The 12,920-nt window shown below is 37.8% G+C and overlaps 1 long non-coding RNA gene across 1 annotated transcript; it reads left to right on the forward strand.

Moving 5' to 3' along the window:
- The first annotated feature begins 3,308 nt into the window (after nt 1-3,308).
- LOC125777405 (uncharacterized) lies at nt 3,309-4,406 on the forward strand. Its single transcript, XR_007422285.1, has 3 exons — nt 3,309-3,929; nt 4,001-4,157; nt 4,218-4,406. It is a non-coding gene; the product is annotated as an uncharacterized LOC125777405 (long non-coding RNA).
- The last annotated feature ends 8,514 nt before the right edge of the window (nt 4,407-12,920 follow it).

A 12,920-nucleotide genomic window follows, 5' to 3' on the forward strand; every position in this document is an offset into this window, starting at 1 on the left:
TTTTTAATAGTTTAAGAGATAAGTCATTCCAAAGTCAAACCGACTTCCTGTACAAGTGAGAAATGGCTAGCTCGAAACCGATTTTGGACCCGTCGTCTCTTAAGCAAAGTTTCTCAGAATAATCGAAACAGAACATTTTTCGCATATGATATTTTTCGGCTCCCTATAACTTTGGCTAGTTATCATTCGAAAGAAAAAACTCAAACCTTTCGAATAATATGCGAGGTATGACAATTAAGTAATGAGACTGATTCCATAAAAACCGTATATTTGAAAATTATTCTACAACTCTGCCATCCCCTTAAAAGTAGTCCCCTTTGGCACCTATACAGCGATTCCAGCGCGTTTTCCATGCTTCGTAACACTTCTGGAACGCTTCGACTGGGATGTCCGCGAGTACCCTCGTCACGGCCGCCTGGATGTCCGTAATCGACTCAAAATGGGTTCCTTTGACCAGCGATTTTTTTTTTATGAAACAAAAAAAGTCACAGGGTGACATGTCGGGCGAATAAGGCGGCTGTTGCAACACGGCGATCCCTTTAGAGGCCAAATACTGGGACACGCTGAGGGCGGTGTGGCACGGTGCGTTGTCGTGATGAAGGATCCAGTTACGAGCGATGTCTGGGCGCACCCTATTGACTCGTTTTCGCAATCTTTCGAGTACTTGGCAATAGTAGACTTGATTTGGCGTTTGGTTTTCACGACTAAGAGCACTATCACCATACTTCTTCTTCTTTACTGGCGTAGACACCGCTTACGCGATTATAGCCGAGTCAACAACAGCGCGCCAATCGTTTCTTCTCTTCGCTACGTGGCGCCAATTGGATATTCCAAGCGAGGTCAGGTCCTTCTTCACTTGGTCCTTCCACCGGAGTGGAGGTCTTCCTCTTCCTCTGCTTCCCGCGGCGGGTACTGCGTCGAATACTTTCAGAGCCGGAGTGTTTTCATCCATCCGGACAACATGACCTAGCCAGCGTAGCCGCTGTCTTTTAATTCGCTGAACTACGTCGATGTCGTCGTATATCTCGTAGAGCTCATCGTTCCATCGAATGCGGTGTTCGCCGTAACCAACGCGCAAAGTACCATAAATCTTTCACAGAACTTTTCTCTCGAAAACTCGCAACGTCGACTCATCGGTTGTTGTTATCATCCAAGCCTCTGCACCATATAGCAGGACGGGAATTATGAGCGACTTATAGAGTTTGGTTTTTGTTCGTCGAGAGAGGACTTTACTTTTCAATTGCCTACTTAGTCCGAAGTAGCACCTGTTGGTAAGAGTAATCCTGTGTTGGATTTCCAGGCTGACATTGTTGGTGGTGCTTACGCTGGTTCCAAGATAGACGAAATTATCTACAACTTCAAAGTTATGACTGTCAACAGGGACGTGAGAGCCAAGTCGCGAGTGCGACGACTGTTTGTTTGATGACAGGAGATATTTCGTCTTGCCCTCGTTCACTGTCAGACCCATTTGCGTTGCTTCCTTGTTCAGTCTGGAGAAAGCAGAACTAACGGCGCGGGTGTTGAGACCGATGATATCAATATCATCGGCATACGCCAGCAGCTGTACACTCTTATAAAAGATTGTACCTGCTCGATTCAGTTCTGCAGCTCCAATAATTTTCTCCAGCAGCAGATTGAAAAAGTCGCACGATAGGGAGTCGCCTTGTCTGAAACCTCGTTTGGTATCGAACTGCTCGGAGAGGTCCTTCCCGACCCTGACGGAGCTTTTCGTGTTGCTCAAGGTCAGTTTACACAGCCGTTTTAGTTTTGCGGGGATACCAAATTCAGACATCGCGGCATAAAGGCAGTTCCTTTTCGTGCTGTCGAAAGCAGCTTTGAAATCGACGAATAGGTGGTGAGTGTCGATTCTCCTTTCACGGGTCTTTTCCAAGATTTGGCGCATGGTGAATATCTGGTCGGTTGTTGATTTACCAGGTCTGAAGCCACACTGATAAGGTCCAATCAGTTTGTTGACGGTGGGCTTTAATCTTTCACACAATACGCTCGATAGAACCTTGTACGCGATGTTGAGGAGGCTTATCCCACGGTAGTTGGCGCAGATTGTGGGGTCTCCTTTTTTATGGATTGGGCATAGCACATTTAAATTCCAATCGTTGGGCATGGTCTCATCCGACCATATTTTGCAAAGAAGCTGATGCATGCTCCTTATCAGTTCTTCGCCGCCATGTTTGAATAGCTCGGCCGGCAATCCGTCGGCCCCTGCCACTTTGTTGTTCTTCAGGCGGGCAAATGCTATTCGAACTTCGTCATGGCCGGGCAATGGTACGTCTGCTCCATCGTCATCGATTGGGGAATCGGGTTCGCCTTCTCCTGGTGTTATGTGTTCACTGCCATTCAGCAGGCTGGAGAAGTGTTCCCTCCATAATCTAAGTATGCTCTGGGCATCGGTGGCTAGATCACCTTTGGGGGTTCTACAGGAGTATGCTACGGTCTTGAAACCTTCTGTAAGTCGCCGCATTTTTTCGTCGAATTTTCGAGCATTACCCCTGTCGGCCAGCAGTACAAATATAACAAATATTTATTTCAGATAGAAATTCCGACCTCCATCCTGCCCGCCGACCGGCAAATGTACATGTAGTACATACGAGATGCATCGGGCAATGGCTTCCCAAGGCAGAATAAAAAAGATTTCATATCCAAAAAAATTCAATTATATTTTTTCCTCTCCCAAAAAAATCCTAAAAAAATTGATTTTTGAAGCCTCTAAATCAGGCTTCCTCCTTAACACAACTTTTGGAGATTTATTTGATTTGCACAACAAACTTAAAATTTGTTACCCTTTTTCTCCTTTTTTCAAGCAAATGACTTCTAATTTGATTGAAAGGGTTCATTTAATACCAAACTTAACGAAAGTTTCTCTTTCAAAAATCAGTAAAAAATTTACTAAGTTATTCGACTTTTTATAAAAATGTAATTTTTGCAAAAATTTGCAACGAACTTTATTTACCAATAAGTATTATTAAATGAAAATATATATGTAGATCAAAAGTGGTTGTTTGATCGTTTTTTTCATTAGGACAGTATCGTCGGTTTCACGTTGTACTGACCCACAATATTCTGCCTTCATATATACATATATGTATTTTTTTTTAAACGTTTTCGATCGAAGCCATTTCTTGGTAGAAGTATTCGACGTGTTCATCACTGAACTGGCCCAGATTATTTGGGAAGAAGTAGAAATGCGAATGCAACATAACTTAACTTGTTCATAAACTTAACGTAGCTTATAATTTTGCAAATGTATTTCTAATTCTTAATTTATTACCCTACAAGAAACTGCTGATCGTTTCACTAATACACGCACATTTTTTATGTCAGAGCTGACGAAAAAATGACACTCAAATGATTATCAATGCTTATGTTAAAAAGAGAAACCTATGAATGATATTGCTTATATATGTAAGAATGAAATAGCTTAATTATTCAACGCTGTCATCATTGACAGTAAAATGAAATTTAAAATGACTGTCAATGTTGATTTTTTTTTCAATAAACACTTTTCAACCCTAAACATCGTTTATCAACACTGATCTGTATGCAGAAAAGCAACCCTGTAAAAAGAGATACATACAATTCCATATATGTACGTTTATAAAATGTTGCGCGTTAATTCAGTGAATTCTAAATCGAATTATTATATTTCGTGCGTTGTTTAAGTGATTTATGTTTTGTGATTAAATCTACAGTTTACTATATTATCAAGAAAAGATAAATAAAAATGAAAAAAACGCCATTTCAAAAAATGTAAGGTGCATTTAAAAAAAAATTGAGCGATCGGGGTGCCTCATGACCGTGAGGAAAAAGACGAGGCTCTCGACCAGGTAGCAAGCCTTTTACCTATTCAAAACTTTGAGGGATGTTTGGAAGTGGAAGAAATGTTAGAGAAACCTGAGTTCGCACAATCTATGGTAAAAAACATTATTTATAATATCAACATCTTAAAAATTACTATTTACATTTATATATTATTTTTTTACAGATCAGTTATGTCCACAAACTTAAAGGGACATCGGACAATATTGAAAACTCTTTCAAATATATATTTGCAGACAGCCTACTAGAGTATTTCAATTTTGATGGAAGAGGAGAAAAACAAGCATTATGTAAGCTAAAAATCTTCGAAGAAGTTTTAAGAGGTAAATAAGTTTAATGTAAAAGCAATAGAAAACTCTTTTTAATTAATTTCAATTTTATAGTCGTTTACCAGCCACAAGGATCTTTCAATTTGGAAAAGAGTATACGGAGGTCTATTGAACGGGGTCACCACCGAAATAACCAAAAAAAATATATTAATAGGAAAGGAAACAATTAATATAATTTTTCAATAATTTAATTTTATTACCATTATGATTTTGAAACATGAATTATATGATTTAAAATTAATGAATTATTGTGACTAAATAATAAAATATGTAAATTTTGAAACATGAATTATTGTGATTTGAAATATGAATTATTATGATTTAATATATTATAATGTAAAATAGATTTAAAAAGAAATTTTATAAGATATCGAATTTAATTCTGATGTAATTAATTTTATTATATATATAGAATTATATTAATCTTTTACAACATTTTTGACATAAATGTTATTTTAATATTCAGATTATAAATGAATAAAGATAAAACTAATTTGAACAAAAAAAATGTGTCATCATTGAAAGATTTACAGTCATAAATGACAAATTACAGCTATGTTAGCTTTTCAGTCATTATTGACAATTTTCAGCTTTGGCATATTTGTGGTCAGCAATGAACGAAGAAAAAGCATGAGAGTAAGCAGTAGAGATATATACTGATTTAATTCCGAATACCAGTGTGTTAAAGAGAGATGCAAGCTCACACGCATACGTTTGTTTACATCAGTTTTTTCACTAGGCCCTTAAGAAAATGATAGAAACTTTGTTCTGCGCGCTGACTGAATTTCTTTCAGCTCTGACAGTCAAATGTACGTTCAGCTGACTGTCAGTGTTCTTGTAGGGTATTTACTTCGCATACATTTTTTTCTTATGCTCATAAAACACGCATTTTGTAATTTTTGCCGGCACATACTTGTATATTTTTGGCTTGTTTGTTTCGGTGAAAAGAGATTCTAATCTAAATACTTAGTGCTTTGTAGTAATCGTTGTTCCTTTTCATTGGAGACTTTTTTTACGTGGCGGGTGTTAACCCAGCGCACAACCCTGTGGACGGGATGTTCCTCGATTGGTACCTTTAAATTCCTGTTGCTGGTTGAAATATTGCTTTCTATCGATTTTTGCAGAGTAGTTGAATTGTATTAATTTCAGCCCATCTATTTTTACGTTGTTCCAGGCGTGGTTATAATATTTATGTTTTCAAGTATTTAAAGTGGTGCGTTGTTTTCGTGTATCACTTCACATTTGGCAGGCTTATTATCTAATATGTTAATAGTACAATTGTCTGAGTTCTTAATTTTACATATATGGTTCTTAATATAGTTTTTACATTTTTCAATAGGTGTAAAGACATTGCCACATTTTGCTATCTTAGAATCTAATAATATCTTGCCATGTTTGTATGCAAGTGGGTACATATTAAACAAGTTATATTTTGTTTTTAATACTAGATATTTATATACAGTTACAATTGCGTGGTTAAAGTAGCAGATATGTATGTCAGAGTATTCTAATATATTTATTAAAGGTAAATGTAATGCCTCAATGGATACTATTTGTTGAAAATCCTTTAAGTTTAGAGTTCCTGCGTATAAATTTCCGTTTTTTGCTAAATTAATTGTATTCGTTGTATAGTACTTCGGTAATCACTAAATTATCTGTTATACTTTTAGGATCGAGTGTCTCTAAAAATTTTTCAAACTGTGAATTTACTTTCTTTGGTTTGTTACTGTTTTCTATCAGCATATTTAATCCTGTCTTAATTTCGACTAAGTCATCGTGATCAGATGTCTTCTTCTTAATTGGCGTCGACACCGCTTACGCGACTATAGTCGAGTTAACAACCGCGCGCCAATCGTTTCTTCTCTTCGCTACGTGGCGCCAATTGGATATTCCAAGCGAAGCCAGGTCCTTCTCCACTTGGTCCTTCCAACGGAGTGGAGGTCTTCCTCTTCCTCTGCTTCCCGCGGCGGGTACTGCGTCGAATACTTTCAGAGCTGGAGTGTTTTCATCCATCCGAACAACATGACCTAGACCTGGATTTCCAGGCTGACATTGTCGGTGGTGTTAATGCTGGTTCCTAAATAGACGAAATTATCTACAACTTCAAAGTTATGACTGTCAACAGTGACGTGGGAGCCAAGTCGCGAGTGCGACGACTGTTTGTTTGATGACAGGAGATATTTCGTCTTGCCCTCGTTCACTGCCAGACCCATTTGCGTTGCTTCCTTGTTCAGTCTGTAGAAAGCAGAACTAACGGCGCGGGTGTTGAGACCGATGATATCAATATCATCGGCATACGCCAGCAGCTGTACACTCTTATAAAAGATTGTACTTGCTCGATTCAGTTCTGCAGCTCGAATAATTTTCTTCAGCAGTAGATTGAAAAAGTCGCACGATAGGGAGTCGCCTTGTCTGAAACCTCGTTTGGTATCGAACGGCTCGGAGAGGTCCTTCCCGATCCTGACGGAGCTTTTTGTGTTGCTCAAGGTCAGTTTATAAAGCCGTATTAGTTTTGCGGGAATACCAAATTCAGATATCGCGGCATAAAGGCAGCTCCTTTTCGTGTTGTCGAAAGCAGCTTTGAAATCGACGAAGAGGTGGTGAGTGTCGATTCTCCTTTCACGGGTCTTTTCCAAGATTTGGCGCATGGTGAATATCTGGTCGGTTGTTAATTTTCCAGGTCTAAAGGTTCACTCAGTTTGTTGACGGTGGGCTTTAATCTCTCACACAATACGCTCGATAGAACCTTATATGCGATGTTGAGGAGGCTTATCCCACGGTAGTTGACGCAGATTGTGGAGTCTCCTTTTTTATGGATTGGGCATAGCGCACTTAAATTCCAATCGTTGGGCATGCTGTCGTCCGGCCATATTTTGCAAAGAAGCTGATGCATGCTCCTTATCAGTTCTTCGCCGCCGTGTTTGAATAGCTCGGCCGGCCATCCATCGGCCCAGCTTTGTTGTTCATCAGGCGGGCAATTGCAATTCGAACTTCTTCATGGTCGAGTAATGGAACGTCTGCTCCAGAAGTGTTCCCTCCATAATTTAAGTATGCTCTGGGCATCGGTGACTAGATCACCTTTGGAGGTTCTAGAAGGGTATGCTCCGGTCTTGAAACCTTCTGTTAGCCGCCGCATTTTTTCGTAGAATTTTTGAGCATTACTCCTGTCGGCCAGCTTACCAAGCTCTTCATACTCACGCATTTCGGCCTCGTTCTTCATCTGTCTGCAAAGGCGTCTCGCTTCCCTCTTCAACTCTCGTTATCTATCCCACCCTGCACGTGTTGTGGACGATCGGAACGTTACGAGGTAGGCAGCCTGTTTTCTCTCCGCTGCAACACGGCACTCCTCGTCGTACCAGCTGTTCTTTTGCACTTTCCGAAAACGAATGATTTCGGTTGAGCTGTACGTAAGGAGTAGAAAATCGTTCGCCTGAGAGACAGCCAGGTAGCTTGATGTATCTTTTTATGCTGGAATCTAGTACTACAGATAACCATATTTCGGCCCCGGCGAAGTCGATCAGTCATCCCCATTTGGGGATGTTTCCTCGTGGAGGCTGAATTTACCGACCGTAGTGCCAAAGATACCTTCTTTGCCCACCCTGGCGTTGAAGTCGCCAAGCACGATTTTGACATCGTGGCGGGGGCATCTCTCATAAGTGCGCTCCAAGCACTCATAAAAGGCATCTTTGGTCACATCGTCCTTCTCTTCCGTCGGGGCGTGGGCGCAAATCAGCGATATGTTGAAAAACCTCGCTTTGATGCGGATTGTGGCTAGACGTGCATTCACCGGAGTGAATGAGTGTACTCGGCGACGGAGTCTCCCTCCCACAACGAATCCCACACCAAAATTGCGCTCCTTTATATGGCAACTGTAGTAAATGCCACAAGGATCTACTCGTCTCTGTCCTTGTCCCGTCCATCGCATTTCTTAGACGGCAGTGATGTCAGTCTTCACCTTACCAATTAAAGGACCAGACATTCCAGGTGCTTGCCATCTATTCGGAGTCCTTATTTCCTGTTGATTTTTCATTGGGGGTGTTTTTTTACGTGGCGGGTCCCAAACCCAGCGTACAACCCTATGCAGGGGATGTTTCGCCTTTTCACTTTAGCTCGCCTTCAAACGGATGTTCTTAGGCTACCCAGAGGATATTTGGTCAAAGACCGGAAGTCGTGAGCTGCTTGGGTCATATGTAAGTGAATGGAGATCAGAGAACTTTCCTCACTTGTGTGAACATCTACACATGACTCCATCTGCCGATGGTCAGGTGTACCCGTAATAATTTTAAGAGCTGACCCTAGAAAGTTAAGAGAACGTCTAGCCCTAAAGATATTGGGAAGTAATTGTGTCTTAAGTGTCTCTATTTTGTTGAGTTTTATTTGATCTGCCGAGTTCTGTTCGAGATCATAAGTAGATCGTAGTATTTTCTCATAGGATGCTAATATTTTTAAATGTTTGCTATTTGATATAAAAATGAAGTGTCATGGTACCCGTACACAGGGTCGGTTTCTACCACTACATATTTTTTGTCCCTTAAGTCAATTATACTGTCGCAAAGGGCGTTGGAGTATAAAAATAAAATTATTATTCCTTGCATGCTTGCACCAGTATATTGTCTTTGTGTATAACTCTACCACGATTTATAAATATTGTGTCACCTCTGTCTTCTTTTATTGTATGTTTGCTGTATACGACCTAGTTCATCAGTTTTTAAGATATCGTTTTGAAATTTTGCAAACGTCATTTTCTCTTTAAGAAGCTGCTCATTTGTCGGAACTGCCGATATCGGACCACTATAACATATAGCTGCCATACAAACTGAACGATCGGAATCAAGTTCTTGTATGGAAAAATTTCACATTTGACATTGTATCTTCACGAAATTTGGTATAAGTTATTGTTCATAGAAATAATGTAATATCGAAAGAAATTGTTCAGATCGGCTCACTATAGCATATAGATGCCATACAAACTGAATGATCGGAATCAAATGCTGGTATGGAAACTTTGGCATTTGACGTGGTACCTTCACGAAATTTGATATGGATTACTGCTTAAGGTAATAATATAATATAATCTCCGAAAAAATTGTTCAGATCGGATTACTATAGCACATACATAGCTTCCATACAAACTGAACACATAGTTACTAAAAAAAATGCACCTGTGAAGGGTATATTAGTTTTGGTGCAGCCGAAGATAACTTTTTTTCTTGTTTTAATGTCGGGACAGCCTCCTCGATTGAAGAAACTACCTCGGGTTTCTCTCCTGTGACTGAGTGAATTGTTTTGTTGTATTGTCGTACTGCGTTGAATATTTTGTCTTCCGGTGAGTGGTTATGTTCCTGTGCTAGGACTCTTAGTGAGTTCGATCAGGGTGCTATGGCTACGCTCAACTTGACCGTTGGTGTCATTCATACTTGACGTCGGGATAAATATGTGATAATATTTCGCCAATGTATTTGTATGTTTTCATTTTATTTGGGATTTCTCGTATGTATATGTAAGAACTTTGAGTATTTCCCTGCCAACCACGGCTACCCACTTTTGTCAAATATTTCAATAAAACTACACATTTTTTCTCTATGTGCTAACACCAACGCACATTTTCGGTTTATTTTTTCTTTACCTAAATGCGATGAAAAACAGTTTCTTCCATTTCTCGATTTATTTGAATGAGTGCGAGGGAGAAAACATAATTGTCAATAGTACCAAAAGATACTCCCAAAAAGGGTAATAAAAAAACAATTGAACGACGCATGTCATTCGTGATCGTACCATCGTAAAGAAGGCTCGTACAACAAGAAGGAAAGTAAGTGAATTTTATGCAATTTTTTTTAAATAATTTGCAAATAATTACTTCATTTGTTTTTATAGCATTGGAAATCAGAATGAATTGGAAATAGCAGCAGTAGCAGCAGCAATATCATCAGAAGCAGCAAATATCAATTGTTAAGTAAGTATGTGAAAAAAGTGTGTGTTGTTTGAAATTGGATTGCGCAGTCCAATATAATATGCAAAAATAATTACATATGTATATAAGTATGTATTTTATTCGTTTAAGGCGGCCTGCACAATCCACATATTAGTGAAAACAAATGTTTGTTTTATATTTTAAATGATCAAATAATATTTATCTTTTCTTTCATATGTTATTATTATTTTTATTTAATTAATTTTTGCTTTCACAGTAACATCTACTGGAATTTAATATATTTTATTTTTTCAGATAATATTAATATTTTCTTTCAGTTATATTATCATTTTATACAATTAATCTTTCTTTTTTTTACATTACAAATTCAATGTAATTATTATTTATTTTCAGGTATTAATAACCTTTATTTTGTTTCAATCTTTTTTCAGATATTAATTATTTTTTTAAATTAAAAACATATATTTATATTTACATAAATTATAATAAATTTTATTTGAATATGTGAAAAATAAAATAAAATAAAATTTTTAAAAATTTAAAAGTTTTGTTTAAATTTTAAAAGTAGGAATCAAAAAATACAACCCTGCATCAGGTGTTTAAAATGCAACCCTGTATCAGCCGTCGTTTAGGGATATTAGAGCAGGACAGATATACTTTTTTATGTGACACTACTGAATGAGCGCAACAGAGATGTATGATCACACATTTGTATACGTACGTGTGAGGGGAAAAGTGGATAGGATCTTCACGCGGCCTATGGCAAAATACACACACGTTTACTTTACTACCTACTAATTAACAGGTTTTTTACCAGCTCATGGTTGGCAGCAGTGCCGGTTTTAACACAACCAGTGCCCAGGGCGAGATTTCTACGGCGCCCTCCAACTGCAATTTAAACCCATTCGAAAAAAGGGAAAACATTTAATGAAATAACCGTTTATTAAAAAAAATAATTATTTATTATAAAAAATAACCATTTATTACAAAAACACTAATAAAATTTTACTTTTCTGGCTTTTCTATCAGCGAACTCTTTTATAAGGTTGTCAAAGTCGATGTTTTCAGCAATTTCGTTTTCAATTGACAAAGTTGCTAAGTTTGTCAATCTAGATTGAGAAATTGTTGATCGACGATAGGTTTTTATCAGCTTCAGCTTTGAAAAGCTCCGCTCCCCACTAGCAACCGTTACAGGTATAGTTAATAATATTCGCAATGCTATCCATACATTTGAATACAGTTCTTGTAAGTTGCAATCTTTGATGAAATTTAAAACAAAAATGGGAGTAACCACATTTTGATCAGACAAAAAGGATATCACACAACACATCGATGAACAGAAGCTGAAAACAATGTGAACAACCTCTGAAGTACCCCAAACAAAGTGACTGATCCGCACTACTTATTCTTGCTTCCCAACGTGTGTCACTGAGATTTTTTAATGTATATAGTCCCAAGTGATCGGTTAGAATTTTCCATCGATGAACAGAAGCTGAAAACAATGTGAACAACCTCTGAAGTACCCCAAACAAAGTGACTGATCCTACGGATGACTTAGCGGCATCGCATAGTACTAGCTATGACAGCCACACTGCACATAAACAGCTAAGGGGTTTATGTCGAGAATTCTCCTTTGAACCCCAAGATTTTTTCCTTTCATATTCGCCCCGTTGTCATAACCCTAACCCCTGCAATCGATCAATTTTAGTCCGTATTTGTTTAAAACATTAATAATAACTTCAGTCAGTCTTTCACCAGTTGACTCGTTGACAGGTATAAATTCCAAGAAATGCTCTTTTACTGATATTTTTTCATTATCGTCTGATAAATCAACAAATCGTAATGTCAGCGAAAGTTGTTCTACATGACTAATGTCAGGAGTACAGTCAGCTATAATAGAATAATATTTTGATTTCTTTGTGTGTAATATGATGATGATGTCGGAAGTACCTCTGAACGCCATATTGTTTTCGGCTCAATAAAGTGTGATATGCATCAATCTAGACAAAACATTATTCCATTTTGTAGTTTCCTTTCTAATCAAGTGTTGCTTTTGACAGTCTATTGTTTTTCCTATTTTTAATCGTAGTTCAGCATCAATCCAAGAAAGGTAAAAAAAAAAAATTAACATTTCAGACAAGTGTTTCCAGTTGTTATACTCTTCAGATACTAAGTTCGACGTTGAGCTACTATCAAATAGTCTACAACAAAAACAATAAACTTGATCCTGAATTGGCGCTGAATTGTTTCCTTGTTTGCAAGATTTTTTGTGAAATGGGAATTAGAGAAATGTCGGCCTGTGTCATTCTTCGGATAATTATCAATGTGAGTTTGCACTGGGCCACTAGTAATTATATGATCAATGATTTTGCCAGTTCGAGTGACTGGCCAAGTGGCAGGATCCGATATACTCGTATTGGCGACAACAGTACTAACGTCATCTAGAATTTGTATTGGTTGTACATCACCAATGGAGTCATCCGGAGCAGCATTTGTAATTGTACCACAGCTTATCATCTCACTTTGGGAAACTTTGTCCACAATCTCTTCAACACAATCTTCAGTTATCTGATTTGACTTGTCAGATATATATGGTCCGATGGTTTCTTTTTTTTCTCAACGTTTTCAGACATTTTGTACTAATCAATTTTTGTAAATCAATAAAATCTGCAACAAATTAAACCTTTAGGTCCAATAATTTCTAAAAATAGATAAATACAATAAAATTTACAAATCAAACAACTTTAAACAGATTTAAATCGTATAAGTATTAGGTTTTTTATGCAAAAATAATCTAGTTATTATTCGTTCTTTTTTCAAAAGGC

This window comes from Bactrocera dorsalis, chromosome 3, assembly GCF_023373825.1.
Source record: "Bactrocera dorsalis isolate Fly_Bdor chromosome 3, ASM2337382v1, whole genome shotgun sequence".
NCBI lineage: Eukaryota > Metazoa > Arthropoda > Insecta > Diptera > Tephritidae > Bactrocera > Bactrocera dorsalis.